This window comes from Coffea arabica, chromosome 10c (assembly GCF_036785885.1).
Source record: "Coffea arabica cultivar ET-39 chromosome 10c, Coffea Arabica ET-39 HiFi, whole genome shotgun sequence".
In the NCBI taxonomy this organism is placed as follows: Eukaryota; Viridiplantae; Streptophyta; class Magnoliopsida; order Gentianales; family Rubiaceae; genus Coffea; species Coffea arabica.
This window is the reverse complement of record NC_092329.1, coordinates 23,176,747-23,192,446: the sequence shown is the minus strand read 5'-3', so window position 1 is coordinate 23,192,446 and position 15,700 is coordinate 23,176,747.

Here is a 15,700-nt window from a genome sequence, read left to right as displayed (position 1 = left end):
AGGGTTTCTTATGGGTTAGGTGTTATATGATGTATATATATGGTATATAATCTTGTAAAGGAGAAAGTAGTTGTAGTTTTAAGGTAAAAATGTGAATTATAGCTTGAATATAACAAAATTCTAGATTTCTGGAAATTGTAGCTTCAGTTCTGCCCGGTTCCAGTTCATTATGTTAGAGGCCGAATTAGGCTTAGAATAAAACATGAAAGTTGTAGAGAATGACATTTTATGGTTGTCTACAAAATTTCAGCTCAATCAGAGTAACGTAGCCCATGAAAAGATGAAAATACCTTGACTGCCATAGGAGTAAAGTCAGTGGATAGTTTGACAGTACACTAAGTTGGTTGCATTTGTGAACCTTGATACGTACTGAACTGGCTTTTAGTCAAAACATGAAAGTTTTAGTACTATGTCTTAGCTTTTCAATGCCTCCAAGAATGTCTTAATCGGACATTGGTAGCTTGAGATATGGCCATTTGAAGGTAGTGTGTGACAGCCCCACTTCCCCCTAATGCGAACCAAAGGGGTCAGCGGACTGCCTGCCCAGCTCTCGCCGGGACTCAGTCATTCACTTCAATCCTCAACCGAAACCAGAATAAATCCACAAGATTAAGAATAACAACAGTCCAAAACTTAAAGCGAAACTTATGTCCATTACATTCCCAAAAGGAGTACCAAATACAAAGGTTCTCAATTCTTCAAACATCCAGCCCATGCCAAATGCTAGGGTGAGAACCATTACAAAAGAATCAAAAGAACTAGACTGGCTAGTCTATACCGAGCTCTCGTCCTTGCTCGCCTTTCTCTGTTAAGGAAAACAAAACTAAAGGGATAAGATAAAAGCTCAGTGAGCTTCCGAACACAAACAATCAATTCAATACATTAAACATAGAGTATCAATAATTCAAGAAACATTTACAATGGAAAGCGATAATAACACATTCATTAAAAGGATACAGGCTCACAGGGAGCTATTCGTTCTGTGAGGACCCGTAAATTTTCCGATTTTCTAGGCTTTATTTTATTTAATTACACACCTTTTATACCTTTTCTTTATTAGAAAATTTTCCAGATATTTGGTATGAGCCAATAGGGTTTTTAAAATTATTTTTCTAGTATAAATTAGTTCATGAGGTTTTAAGAGTGTATATCGGTTGTGGGACCCGCTAGTGCAAAAAGTTCGGTAAAATTCGGCCAGTTAGGTTAAGTTTTGTATACCGGAATTAATTTAGCAGGTGTTAAGAGATAATTAGAGGTTGTTATATGGATGAGAGTGGAGAGACAAAAGGATAACCTAGCATTAAAGAGAGGGACAAATGTCACTTTGCTATTGGACTTGGAATTTGACCATAAGACCATCTTATCACCTTTACCAATTAAATACCAAAAATTGGCCAAAAATCCTCTTATTTTTCCCTCTCTTGGCTGAGTTTCTTGGAGAGCAAAAGAAAGAAAAGCAATCAAATTTCTTCTACTCAATCTTGCTCAATCTCACAACTTAACCAATAAAACTTCAAATCACTCCATAAAAATCCTTAGCCAGGTGGTAGTGTAGGAATAGGTGAAGTGGTTTGAAAGATAGTGGTGTAAAGTTGCTTCCTTTCTTGAGATTTCAAGGTGAGTAGTCAAGAAATTCCATCTTTGGCTTTGATAATGATGAATTCATGACTTGTGAAGGTTAGTTAGGTGATTTTGTAGAGGTTTTCATGACTTTTGGTGATGTTTGATGAATTTTTGATTTTATGCATAATTTTTATGTTTTTATATGTTTAATGTTGATTGGCCATGTATGATGGTCTAGTATGGGTTAGAATGAAGCTTTGGTATGATAATTGTAAAGATTAGTGGAAAATTTCTGGTTTGAAGCAAAAATTTTCAGATTAGGGTTTCCATTTTCCCCCCTTCTGCCTGGTACTGTTTCCCCTAGTTAGAGGCCGAATTAGCCTTAGGTTAAAACATGAAAGTTGTAGAGAATGATGTTTATAGTAGCCTGCAAAATTCAGCTCAATCGGAGCAACGTAGCCTGTGAAAAGACTGCAATACCCCTGCTGCCCTGTTTCTATCCGAACATGCTAATCAGCTTCTGTAATGGGTTGTTTTGACCAGGAATACTACTGATTTGGTTGTCTATGTCTTCTTAAGACTTATAGTCTTGTATCTTAGCTTTCAAATGGCTTTCGAATCACTTGAATTAGAGTTGTATATGCTAAGATATGACTGAATGAATCAGGACTACCACAGTAAACTTCGAATTGGAAAATCTGGGGTTGTTTTGGTAAATTTGACCTAGATACATTGCAAACTGGACTGAGTGGCCTTCTTCAACATTGAATACCTTTCTTTTAGCTTCGAAACGGCATAAATTACACCTCAATCCGACAAGGATAGATTCAGTTGTGTTAATTCCGCTGGGCAACAACAGATCTGCCTTTTGTTTCCAACCCAAACTTCGTTTCCGCATATGTCCTAGTTTGATTTTGCACTTATACGTTCCATATGATTTTACTCTATTGATATGTGGATTTGGTTTATGACTCGTATTCAAGCCTTATGGTGGCTCTAATTAAAGGTGTTTGATAGCTTGTAATTTGTGGGTGTTGAGGTTTGGTTGGAAAGTAAAGAAAGACAAGGGAAATGCTGTCAAAATTTTCGCGGAGCTTCTGCACAGTCTCGTGATATTTGCTATATCTTGATGTAGGAATGTCAAAATTGAGTTCCATTTGTTGCATTTTAAACTAGATTCATAGGACTATAAACCATGTAAATTTTGGACCCTGTTTATGTCTGTACCATTTATGGTGATTTTTCAAATTTGACTGAAATATTGTACCTATTCTATCTTTCACTGGATAAAGCAGCAATTTGAAGCTTGAATTTGACTGACTTGCATTCTGAATCTTATGAGGATGTTTTCTGGAAAGTTATAGCCCTTTTAATGTATTTTCCAACGGTATAACTTTTATTAATTTTGGACTTACAAAACTTGAGATATGATTTTTCATATAGGGTTGCGCGAAACTGGAAAATCCTGTTTTTCTAGTATTGATCTTACTTTCATTATCTACTTCAAATTTGGAATTGGTCAGTCATTGTAGGTAGGGCTTTGAGGTTGTTCATGCCTTTAAGACTAATTGTTACCTTTTCACTCCGAGGTCACCTCTTTGCTTTGCATTAATGGTTCTTTTGACTAGGCATATGGCTCGTACCCGAGTCTCACTTGCGAATTCCATACTAGGTCTTGGAGTAGAGTCTTAAGTGTTTGCCTTGATTGTTCTAGGAGGTACCGACGATTAAAGCCACACTTGGGAAGGAAAACTTTTGAAGTTATCCTTATTTGAACTAGTGAGTGCACCACTCCCTTGAGTTATTGCTAAACTGGTTTTCTGTACTTGTAACTTGCTATTTGAATATCTTTCCTCACTGTTTATCTTGTATGAGATGAGGGTATACTTTATCACACTCATTCTCTTGCCTGTACTGAACAAACTGGAATCTATTACTTGCACTTGTTATGTACTTGAACTTGTTACTTGCACTTGTTATGAGATCGTTTGGAAGTGTGTCCAACGATCGTCCTGTTAAACTTGATCGTCCTTTTAAACTTGAGCTCAACCTCATGGGAAGTTAATTAAATCGAGCCAGTAAAGGCTTGGTCGGGATAATTGACAATCCATGGGTACCTGTTCCTGGGGAATCTTTAGGTATTGAGACTCTTGATTCCTGTATACTCGAGTATTACCATTCCTGTTTCTATTTGGCGTTCGGGCCCAGTAAGGGGTATGTTTGGTGAACGGGGTTTTGGAGTTAAATTGGCGTTCTACTGGACTAGTTTCTTTATTGAACGTTGACGGAGGGTCAACGAAACTGGATCAAGTATAGCAACGGGGATTTGGCTCTTGAGAGCCACCTGTATCCTTTACATTGTGATGTTCATTCATTTCTCGTATTTGATTTGAATATGTGCCTCCAAAGTGTTTTCTCATGAATTCTACTGTTTATACTATTGGTACCTCATTGAACTTTTAGCTCACCCCATTCCGTTATCCTTGTTTTCCTTACAGGGAACCATCTTTTGGAACTGCAATGTTTTGAGAAATGAGTTGAGCTAGTTAGAAATTCTTTTGTTCTTTTGGTATAGCTCCTCGACAACTTGGAAACCCCAAATGTATCTTAATACAATGTTTCCTTTTGGATTTGTAAACTTAAGAATATGTATATTTAAAATGTTTCCTCATGTTTATGTAATATATAGATGTACGTGGTTGGATCCTACGTGGCGGCGGCCCTTCCATTTCATTTTGATTCTTGTAGTTTTATTCCGATTTTGATAGAGTTACGACTGAGTCCCGGTGAGAGTTGGGCAAGCGGTCCACCGAACCCTTTGGTTCGCCTTAGGGTGAGGTGGGGCTGTCACACGTTCGTTCATTCTTTCGTTCTCCTGTCATTCCCCTTATTCCTCCGATCATTAAAAAAAATGCATTTTGTAAGTAAAATCCTCGTTCGTTCGTTCATTTCATTTCACCGCCATCCGGACGTTGGCCGGACTCCACCCAACAACAAGGTAATACTCGAGTATACCAACGTTCACACCCAGGATCACCATATCGCCCGACCGAGTCCGCTTCTGGCTCGAGTCATCGGTAACGAAGGGCAGGATCCAGTTTAACCAAAAGACTTACATCATGCACAACTAATGTATCAATCATTAAATCATTGAAAATTTCACGTTTCATTTAGGTCGAGCGCGATAAAGTACACGCTCGCTTAGAAAATTCGTTTTGAAAATCCTTGAAAGCACTTAACACATTATCAAACAATAAAACAAGCCATGAAGTCAATGAAAATATAGCAAACAAGGAACACTCACCTATTTAAGCAAAATAACGTCCAAAGTTTCCTTTCGGATACACCCTCAATCACCAAGGTATCCTAATATAATCAAATGAACACATTATGCTTCAACCATCAAATATGTAAGTGAGTCAAAGAAAAGTCGAATACGTACTAGTACAAAGTATAAATATGGTTTTAGTAGTGAAAAGAGTACATTGAAACCAAAGGACATAAGAAAAATATTTGTAAAACTTAGACTTACTTGTAAAACTTTAAAATCACTATTTGAGTTGAAGTGGCAAAGAAAACGTAAATACCCTAGATGGTTCACGTGGTATTCGCTCTCAAGTCTTACTCAAGTCACAAGCATATCGACCTAGTTCTCGAGCGTAAATTTGGGCAGCACGCCCTTTGTATTTACCTATTTTCCAACCATTTATGGCTTCATTCTTTTCCTCAATCAAACCCAAAGTCATATACAAAATCATCTCATTTCAATAGCCATTCCATAGGCTCCAAGTCATACAAGTACAAAATCAAGCTAGGAGCATGTGCGGAAATGAAGGTTGAGTCAAGAAACAAAAGACAGATTTGACGCGTTTTTGCGTAACGGACACAATCGAAGCTACGCTTATCGTTGGGATGCAATTTATACCGTTTCGAAGCTAAGATAAAGGGCTACAATTTTGATGAAGATCACTTAGTCCAAATTCCAGTGTTACCCAGTCAAATTCCCAATTCACAGACCAAATTCCAACTAACCGGCCAGTTAACCGTACTACCTTCAAATGGCCATATCGCAAGATACCAAAGTCCGTTTAAGACGTTCTTGGAGGCTTTGAAAAGCTAAGACAAAGTACTAAAACTTTTATGTTTTGACTAAAAGCTAGTTTAGTACGTATCTAGGTGAAAAAATGCAACCAACTTAGTGTACTGGCAAAACTGTTTGCTGATTTTACTCCTAAGGCAGTCAGGGTATTTTTGTCTTTTTATAGGCTACGTTGCTGCGATTGAGCTGAAATTTTGTAGGAATTCATAAAATATAATTCTCTACAACTTTCATGTTTCGTACTAAATCTAATTCGGCCTCTAACATTGTTTATCTTAGTACATAACTTTTGATGATTACAAAACATTGGATGCTACTAACATTCTTTGAAGAGTTCATTTCAGGATTTGAAACAAAAATCAGATCAAAGTCTTGAAGCCAAAACTGGATTAAGGTTTAACAAATTTCTGTCGAACGCACAAAAGGACCATATTGGACGGCTGACAATCATTGAGTAACTTCGGATGCATGAAGAACTCATACTCGGACGTCCGAATGTAATGTGCCAAAACATCTATGATCACTGTTCTCGTTCGGACACACAAAATCAGAGCACCGGACGTCCGACAAACGTTGCTGCTCTTCGGAAGCAAAACACTGGAGCACCGGACGTCCGAAAGAGATAAAGAAGGATTTGCAAGCTTATTTTCGGACGTATACTGTGGAGGGACCGGACGTCCTAAGAATTGCAAGAAATCATCTTGAACTCACTGTCTTCGTTCGGACGCAGAAATTCAGAGCACCGAACGTCCGACACTACCAACGGCTAGTTGACCTTTCAGCTGCCTTCTATCCGTTGACAGCATTTATTGAAGAATTTTCTGGTCCCCTATAAATTGGGATTAGTCAACTCCTCAGAACAACTTTTACACATTAAGTCTACATCAGATCTTGAGTGATTCAAGTGTGTGAATACTCCAAAAAGAAGATTTGTACTCTTAGTTGTGTAATCTTTATTTAGCTTTTCAACTGTGATTCAATTTTTTCAATAGTGTAGCATTGTGAGGGTTATCCGTGTGATTGTAAAACTTTCTTGCTTCATCGGGTGAGACTTGAGGCAAGAAGGAAGTGATCCTTCATTTGTACACAAGAGATTGATTGAAAGTTGATCATATTGAAGAACCTTGATATATATAAAGTGATATTCAAACTTAGTCAAGTTTGAAGTTTGGTTTGTAATTCCATCTCTTCATTTACTATCTTGCTATATATATATATTTATATACATTTCTTACTTGTTTTACTCACATATTACTTGTGCTAGTCCATCAACTGCTTTTCAGTGAGGTTCTCTTGAAAAAGAAAACTAGGTCGAAAAAATGTGACTTATATCTTAGCTTGTTTTTAGATAACCTAACCCCCCTCTTAGGTTGTCTTCGATCCTTACAATTGGTATCAGAGTCTGGTCTCCTAGAGATTAAACTCAATCGGCTTGGGAGTAAAAATGACAACCAACAATGCCATGTTCTTTGAGGGACAATCTGTCACCGGACCTCCTATGTTCAATGGGTCAAACTATGTGAGTTATGGTTATTGGGATGATCATTTTCTTACAATCTATCGATATTGAATTATGGTTTATTGTTAATGAAGGTCCGTTTGATGCCTCTACTATTGATGCAGAGACAAACAGGCCGAGACCAAAAACAAGAAGGGAACTAACTGCTGAAGACATAACTCATCTCACTCTAAATGCCAAGGCGATGAATGTACTGTACAGTGCTTTAGACTCAAACGAATCTGTTAAAGTCAAAAGCTGCAAATCTGCAAAAGAAATCTGAGACAAATTTCGAGAAATACACGAAGGTAGTGAAAATGTGAGAGAACAGAAGAAGTCCATTCTGGTCACAAAGTATGAATCCTTTAAGATGGAGCCTCACGAAAATATCGACAAGATGTATTGCAGATTCAATGATCTTATTAAGGATCTAGAAGTTCTTGATAAAGATTACTCTCTTGGCAAGAAAAATAGAAAAATTCTGAATGCTCTATCAAATGATTGGGAGAGCAAAGTAACTGCCATTGAGGAAGCCAAAGATCTGAACACTTTATCTATTGAATCCCTTATAAATTCACTAACCTCTTACGAGCTAAAACTCAAGTCTAAGGTGCAGGAAGAAGAAGACACAGAGTTAGAAAAAGCATTGCTCTGAAGACTTCACAAGAAGAAGATGATACAATCTCTCTAGATGAAAATGAGATGGAAGGTGATGATAGTGACATTGCACTCATCACACGAGGCTTCAAAAGAATACTCAACAAGAGAAGATTCAGGAAAGGAAGACATAGCAATTCCTTTCCAAATCAGTCCAACAACTTCAGAAATAAAGGAAAGCTGGAATTCAACAAAAAGCAAACTGATAAGTTCTTTGAATGCGGCCAACTTGGTCACTATGCAAATGAATGTCCAATGAAGAAAAAGAAGGAGAACAAGAGTGAACGAAAACCAAAATTCAACAATTTCCAGATCACCTGGAATGACTGCAATTCAGAAGGAGAAATAGAGAAAGAGGAGGAATCTGTCCAAGTGGCTTTCATGGCCATTGGAGATGAAGAGGTAACCCAATGTAACTCTCAAACTGATAGTGATAGTGAGTCTGATGTTGATATTAATTCTTTCCTAGAAAAAATGCATAATAGCTTAAAAGAATCCTATGCTAGAAATAAGGAACTAAAGCAGAAAATTAGCTTTCTGATACAAGATAATGCAAATCTTTTTCGACAAAACAAGTGTCTTAAGCATGAAAATGAGAACCTGAAAAAGATTGAAACTGATGTGCTTGCTGAACTTGACAAAAAGAAAAATTTCTATGACACGCTCAGAAGCGAACAATGCAGCCTAAAAAGGAGGATGGATGATTTATGTCAAGTGTTACATCATATGAAACAGAACCGCCTTCAAAAGAATGACATTGAACCTCACCTTAACATTCATCAGATAAGACTGAATCAAAATGAAAATGAGTTTGCTATGCATAGGAGAAGGTAAGTCAGATTCATTAAACCTGTCCATTTAATTGATCCAATGACAGTATGCAACTTTTGTTGTCAATTTGGTCACATGAATAGCAACTGTTATGTTAAGAAAAACATGAGAAATAGAATGAGATGCATGTGGGTTATTAGACATAATGCTAACCGTGATGGACCCAAAAAGTAATGGGTACCAAACATTATATTGTGGACTACTATGTAGGTGAACCTGGTGAACACTGTTAAAGAATCAAAATGGTTCATAGATAGTGGATGCTCAAGACATATGACTGGCGATGCATCACAGTTCATCAAGCTCAAGCCAAAAACAAGTGGAAAGGTTACTTTTGGAGACGATAATAAAGCCAAAACTATTGGCATTGATGATGTTGGTAAGAATGGTCAGACTTTTGTTCATAATGTTCTTTTAGTCGACAACCTGAGTTACAATTTGCTGAGTATTAGTCAATTATGTGATAGGAACCTGCTCGTGTTATTTAAGACACATGAATGCCTTGTTCTTGACTCAAAGTTTAACATTATTTTCAAAGAAAAAAGAGTTAATGACATTTATGTGGTGATTCTTGAAAATTTTGATGCTTCCAGCCTTAGTTGTCTCAAAGTAGCAAATGAGGATCCCTGGTTGTGGCACAGAAGTCTTTGTCACTTCAATATGGATTTGCTAAAAGAAATTTCCAAAAAGGACTTAGTTAGAGGACTTCCAAAACTCAATTTTTGTAAAGATCGCATCTGTGATGCTTGCTAATTTGGAAAACAAGTCAAGGCATCTTTTAAACCAAAAAAATGTGTTTCTACCCCAAAGCCCTTAGAACTCCTACATCTTGATCTTTTTGGTCCAACTCAAACCACAAGCCTTGGTGGCAAGAGATTCTGTTTTGTTGTTGTTGATGATTATTCTAGATACACTTGGGTGATGTTTCTTGCACGTAAAGATGATGCTTTCAAAAACTTTACTTCCCTGTTTGCCAAGGTTCCAAATCTGATTGGTTTGAAAATCATAAAAATAAGAAGTGATAATGGCACAGAATTTCGTTTCTGTGGATTTCCAGAATTTTGTGACAACAATGGCATTACACATGAGTTTTCTATTGCTAGAGTACCTCAGCAAAATGGAGTGGTTGAGAGGAAAAATAAAACTCTTCAAGAAGCTGCTAGAACCATGCTCAGTGAATGCAATTTACCAAAGTACTTTTGGGCTGAAACTATAAACACTGCATGCTATACTATGAACAGAGTTCTCTTAAGACCAATCTTGAACAAGACTTCATATAAGCTGTTGTTTGATAAAAAACCTGTAGTTGGTTATTTTAAAGTTTTTGGTTGCAAATGCTTCATTCTGAACATCAAGGAGCATCTTGGTAAGTTTGATAAAAAATCTGATAAGGAGATCTTCTTGGGATATTGTGAAAACAAGAGAGGCTTTAGAGTTTTTAATCGTAGAATTCTGATTATAGAAGAACCTATACATATCACTTTTGATGAATCTAATGGTGACACTTCCATGAGTTGCAGTGAAGATGATGATACAGGTGTTCGAGAAGAATTAAAGAAACTAACAATCAGCAATCAAGGCACAGCTCCATCAGAAAATAATTCAAAGGAAGATGACAATCAAGACAGTCCTGCCAGAGTAGACAGTGACACTGGAATTCCTAATGATCTTCCAAGAGTCTGGAAATTCATCCAAAATCATCGCAAGAAACTTATCATTGGGGATCCATCTAAAAAGGTCAGAACACGTTCCTCCTCTAGACAATTAATAGATAACTTTGCATTGGTCTCACATTTTGAGCCCAAAAATGTTGTTAATGCATTGAAAGATGAGAAATGGATTTTAACCATGGAAAAGGAGTTAAATCAATTTGAAAGAAACAAAGTTTGGATATTAGTAGCTAGACCACAAGACCACCCTATCATTGGCACTAAGTGGGTTTTTAGAAACAAAATGAATGACAAAGGTGAGGTAGTTAGAAATAAGGCCAGATTGGTAGGTAAGGGATACACTCAAGAAGAAGGAATAGATTTTGATGAATCATTTGTACCCGTAGCTAGGCTAGAATCCATTATAATGTTTTTAGCTTTTGCATGTTTCAAGAACTTTAAGTTATTTCAAATGGATGTTAAAAGTGCTTTCTTAAATGGTTTTATAGATCAAGAAGTTTATGTTGATCAACCTCCTAGTTTTGAAAATGAAAATTATCCAAATCATGTTTTTAAACTCACAAAAGCTCTATATGGTTTAAAGCAAGCTCCAAGAGCATGGTGTGAATGTTTGAGTGGTTTCTTGATTGAAAATGGTTTCAAAAGAGGTATAGTGGATACTACCTTTTTCACTAAACAAAGTTTGCATGATCTTTTAATTGTACAAATTTATGTGGATGACATTATATTTGGTGCTACTAATGAGAGACTGTGCAAGGACTTCTCCAAAATCATGCAAAAAAAGTTTGAAATGAGCATGATGGAGAATTAAATTTCTTCCTTGGACTCCAAGTGGTTCAAACCAGAGAAGGAACGTTTATCAATCAAACAAAATACACAAAAGAGCTGATCAAAAGATTTGGAATGGAGGACTCAAAGCAGGTTGGAACACCTATGTGCACATCTACCAAACTCGACAAAGATGAAGAAGGTACAAAAGTTGATGAAAAGAAGTATAGAGGTATGATTGGTAGTTTGCTTTACTTAACTGCTAGTAGACCAGATATCATGTTTGTTGTATGCATGTGTGCTCGCTTTCAGTCCTATCCAAAGGAATCACATTTGAATGCAGTAAAAAGAATTCTCAGATATCTAAAAGGAACCTTGAATTTTGGTCTTTGGTATCCTAAGTGTAATGAACTCCCATTGTGTGGATTCTCTGATGCTGATTTTGGTGGCTGTAGAGTAGATAGAAAAAGTACAACTGGTATATGTAATTTTCTTGAAAATTGTTTAGTGTCCTGGTTCAGCAAGAAACAGAATGCTATTTCTTTGTCCACAACCGAAACAGAATATGTTGCTACTGGTGCTTGCTGTGCTCAATTGTTGTGGATGAAAAACACATTGAATGATTTTGGTTTAGTATATAATTCTGTACCTATGTTTTGTAACACCAGTGCCATCAATTTAACAAAAAATTTCATTCAACATTCTAGGACAAAGCATATAGACATTAAGCATCACTTCATTCGCGATCTTGTCCACAAGGGTGAAATTTGTATTCAATATGTTTGTTCTAAAGATCAAATGACTGATATCCTCACAAAAGCCCTTCCACTAGATCAATTTGTGTATCTGAGAACAAAACTGGGCGTCTCAGAAAAAATTCTCTAAGTTTCTCTTTGGTCACCTCTTATCGAACGTTCGATGGATTAAAACGGACGTCCGACAGTGTTCTTCATTCTTTTCTGGAAAAAATTCTGGTTGAGACGATTACGTCGGATGCGTCACTTCGTTCGGCCGTCCGACACTCAAAAATTGCTTCATATAAGGAAGCCACCTAGCTCATTAAGTTCATTTACTTTCTTTGTCTCAGACGCAACCCTTCAGTTCTCTCTCAAAGTTCAAATTTCAAATTACTCTCTCCTCTAATCAATTTCCAAGAAATTGATCCAATCGACACCATTACAACCCTATTGTCTGTTGTCTGAACATAATAATCTCTTCCAACTTCCAACTGCCTCATATTTCCCTAATTATATCCGAAACCCTAAGTCTTCAAATCTGACTCCTTGTGGGTGGTTCATGCATCACCATTAACTCATACTGCACTCCTCATCTATCTTACACATTTTGCACCACTCCCTACATCAACATCCAACTACATTACACCATGGTTAGAATTAGAGGTCGTTCTGCGGGGGTCGGATGCTCTTTTAGACTTAGAGATGAAGACATTGAAATTGTGGAACCATCTACCAAGGTGTCTAAGAAGAAAACTGCAAATAGAGGTGGTAAAGTGAAGCAAACTGCTCAAAGAAAGCGAGATGTTCCAACTATTGAGCCATCTGATGAGCAGTTGGAAGAGCATCACTCTGAAGAAAATCTAAGTAGTGGGAATGGAGAAGAAATGGAGGAACCTACTCATGCTGAAGTGATTGTCTCGAAATCACCTGGGAAAAGAAAAAGGTCTGCCAAAAAGGGAAGCACTGCTCAATCAAATGTAGAGGAAAATGCTGAGGTTCTGTGCACCCCTGAACCGTCTACCAGAAAATCTTCACGGACAAGGCCTGAGGTTCAGAGTGCTGGGTTATCCGCCAAGCAAACTGCAAAACGGAAACGGTCTGGAAAGGAACCAGAAACTCAGCCTGCTAAGGAACCTTCCCCTCTGCCAAAATTCATTGATGATGAGGCTAGAGACAGATTTGAGTTGGTCTCACAAAAGGGGTTCATCACTCAAAGGACCATTTCCCCTTCTGAATTTCGTAAGCTTGACCTCGAACCCATCATTAAGCTTTTTGAGTTCCAAAAATGGATTCATCTTCTATCCATTCCCAATACTTTTTACCCTGATATGCTTTATCAATTCTTTGCAAATCTCAGAAAGGGTAACACACACACTGAACTTATATCTAGGGTCAACTCTGTAGACATCACATTAACTCCTGACATTGTGAATTCCATTCTAAAAACAAGCATTGAATCTGGTTTTAAGGGAAAAGTTGCAAATTTCTTTTCATATGAAGAATATCCCTCTGCATATCATCATTTTCACATTGCTAAACTAATGACCTATTTTCGATTACATTTCAACACTCCTGCTCAGGCAAGATTAGAAGATCTTAGCCCTCAGAACCTGATAATTTTTACAATCATTTCAAATCTGTTGGTGCCCACTGATGGCCACAGAACTGATGCAAACAAAATGGAACTTTATCTCTTTTATTGTTTTGTTGAAAAAGTCAGAATTGATTTTGGTTTTGTGATGTGCAAATTTCTGCTCAAGATTAGCACTGATAGTCGTAGGAAGCTCTCTTATGGAAAATTTCTGACTCCTATCTTTACCCATTTTAAAATTCCTTTTACTGGAAAATCACCCAAAGACACTGCCTCAACAGTTTTCTCACAAGTGTATTTTGAAAGAAAAAATCTAAAATTTTTTGAGGGCCATTGGTGTTATAAGGAGACTGTTGCAGAAACCAGGAGAAAAAATCTTCACGAAACCCCTGTCACTCCTAAAACTCCTCGTGATCAGTCCATGTATATCTCTCCATTCACCATCCACCTTAGGAAATCAGCTAGCAAGTCATTCTCTTCCAATTCTGAGGTCATTTCCTTGCTCGAGGATCTCAAACAACATGCTCTGCTTATTGAAGATGGTCTCATGATGACCATGTCTCTTGCCCAGCAGTCCACCTTTATTGAAAAAAGGAATCTCCTTGTGCCTCCAATCCCCGAATTCAATGAAAGTGCTCATCAAAAAGAGCCAAGACCTCAGCCCTCAGAGCATACTCCTGTTACTGAAGCCACTGCTGATGCACATGCTTCCAGTTCTCAGCCCAAAGATAAAGGCAAGACTCCTGTAACTGTGGAAACAACTGAAGATGATGATGATGAACTGAGGATGAAGTGGATCCTGAGCAGTTTCGTCTAACCAGGAGGAGGCCTGGATCATTGAAAATCACCATTTAAGCGCTACTAGGACTTTGCATTTCATCATTAGGACAATAGTTCATCTTTTGCATTGAAAAAATTCTGCTATGCTATGTATTGAGGATTATGTTCCTCTTTTGGTCTGTAAAACTGATATTATTCTGTTAACTGATGTTTTGTTTGAATGGATGCTTTTTATCATTTGCTGAGAATGAATGCTTTTAGCCTTTGTTGATAATGTTGACATATAAGGATTTGCAAGCTTACTTTCGAACGTATACTGTGGAGGGACCGGACGTCCTAAGAATTGCAAGAAATCATCTTGAACTCACTGTCTTCATTCAAACGCAGAAATTCAGAGTGTGAGGACTCGTAAAATTTACTTATTTAATCTCCTATTTCTAGCTTATTTAATTATTTATTTGGTCTTTTACTCCGAATATTATTTTCTAAGCTCTTGAGACCTAATTACATGGAAATATAGTTTCATTATATTTTTAAAATGACTGGTTTCAAAAATTAATTTTCGGAAGCTCGTTTTGTGAAAATAGTGAACACGTCTTTGGAAATCTTGATCGATTGAGAGTACAATAGGTTTGAAATATTGGAGACATGTACAATGGACCTAAATTAGGCATTTTAATGTTTAAATACTCAAGTGATGGTTAGTAGTACGGTCGTTATAAGAATTTCTCGGAGGTTTCGCGTTATAGCGATAAAATTGACGGTACACGTTTCCACACGCGTGACTTTATTTGAGGGACTTTAGACCCTTATTTCGGGATAATTAAGAGTGAATATTATCTACATGAATATAAGTGCATTAGAGGTTTAGTGCACTAGTGAAACAAACGCGCGAGAAAATCGAGCCCTAATCGCGCCAAACGCACCCTAATGTGAGTTGACTAATGGGTGATTTGAGGCCACAAGTTAATATCTTCTCTTGGAAGCTTAGAAATCTGATCACACTCTCTCTCTTGCTCCCTCATCTGGCCGAACAACAAGCAAGAAAAACAGCTCAAGAGTTCTTCAAATTCCTCCATCAAATCTTCACCAAATCTTCTCTAATTCACTTCAAATTTCACCCACACTTAGTATAACACTTGAGGAGTATTTTGAGCTGCAAAAGGGAGCTGAAAAGCCACGGTTTTCTGGAGCAAAGAGTGACCAAAATTTCTGATCTAGTCATCCAAGAAGGTAGCAAATCATCCAACCCATAGATCTTAGTTTTTGTAAGATATATTGCACATATAAGGTTATATAATCATGTGGGTAGTCTTGTTTATGGTATAAAATGTGAAAGTGGGCTCTATGAACTCCCACTCTTGGGTTGTTGCTGATTTGATGATTGATGGTGGATATATTGTTGGTTTAGTGGTTAAAATGATGGATTAATGGTGTGTAATTGATAGAAACTTCGTTGGGTGCAAGAAGCAAAAGTGACCGTTTTACCCCTGCCTTGTCCGACCA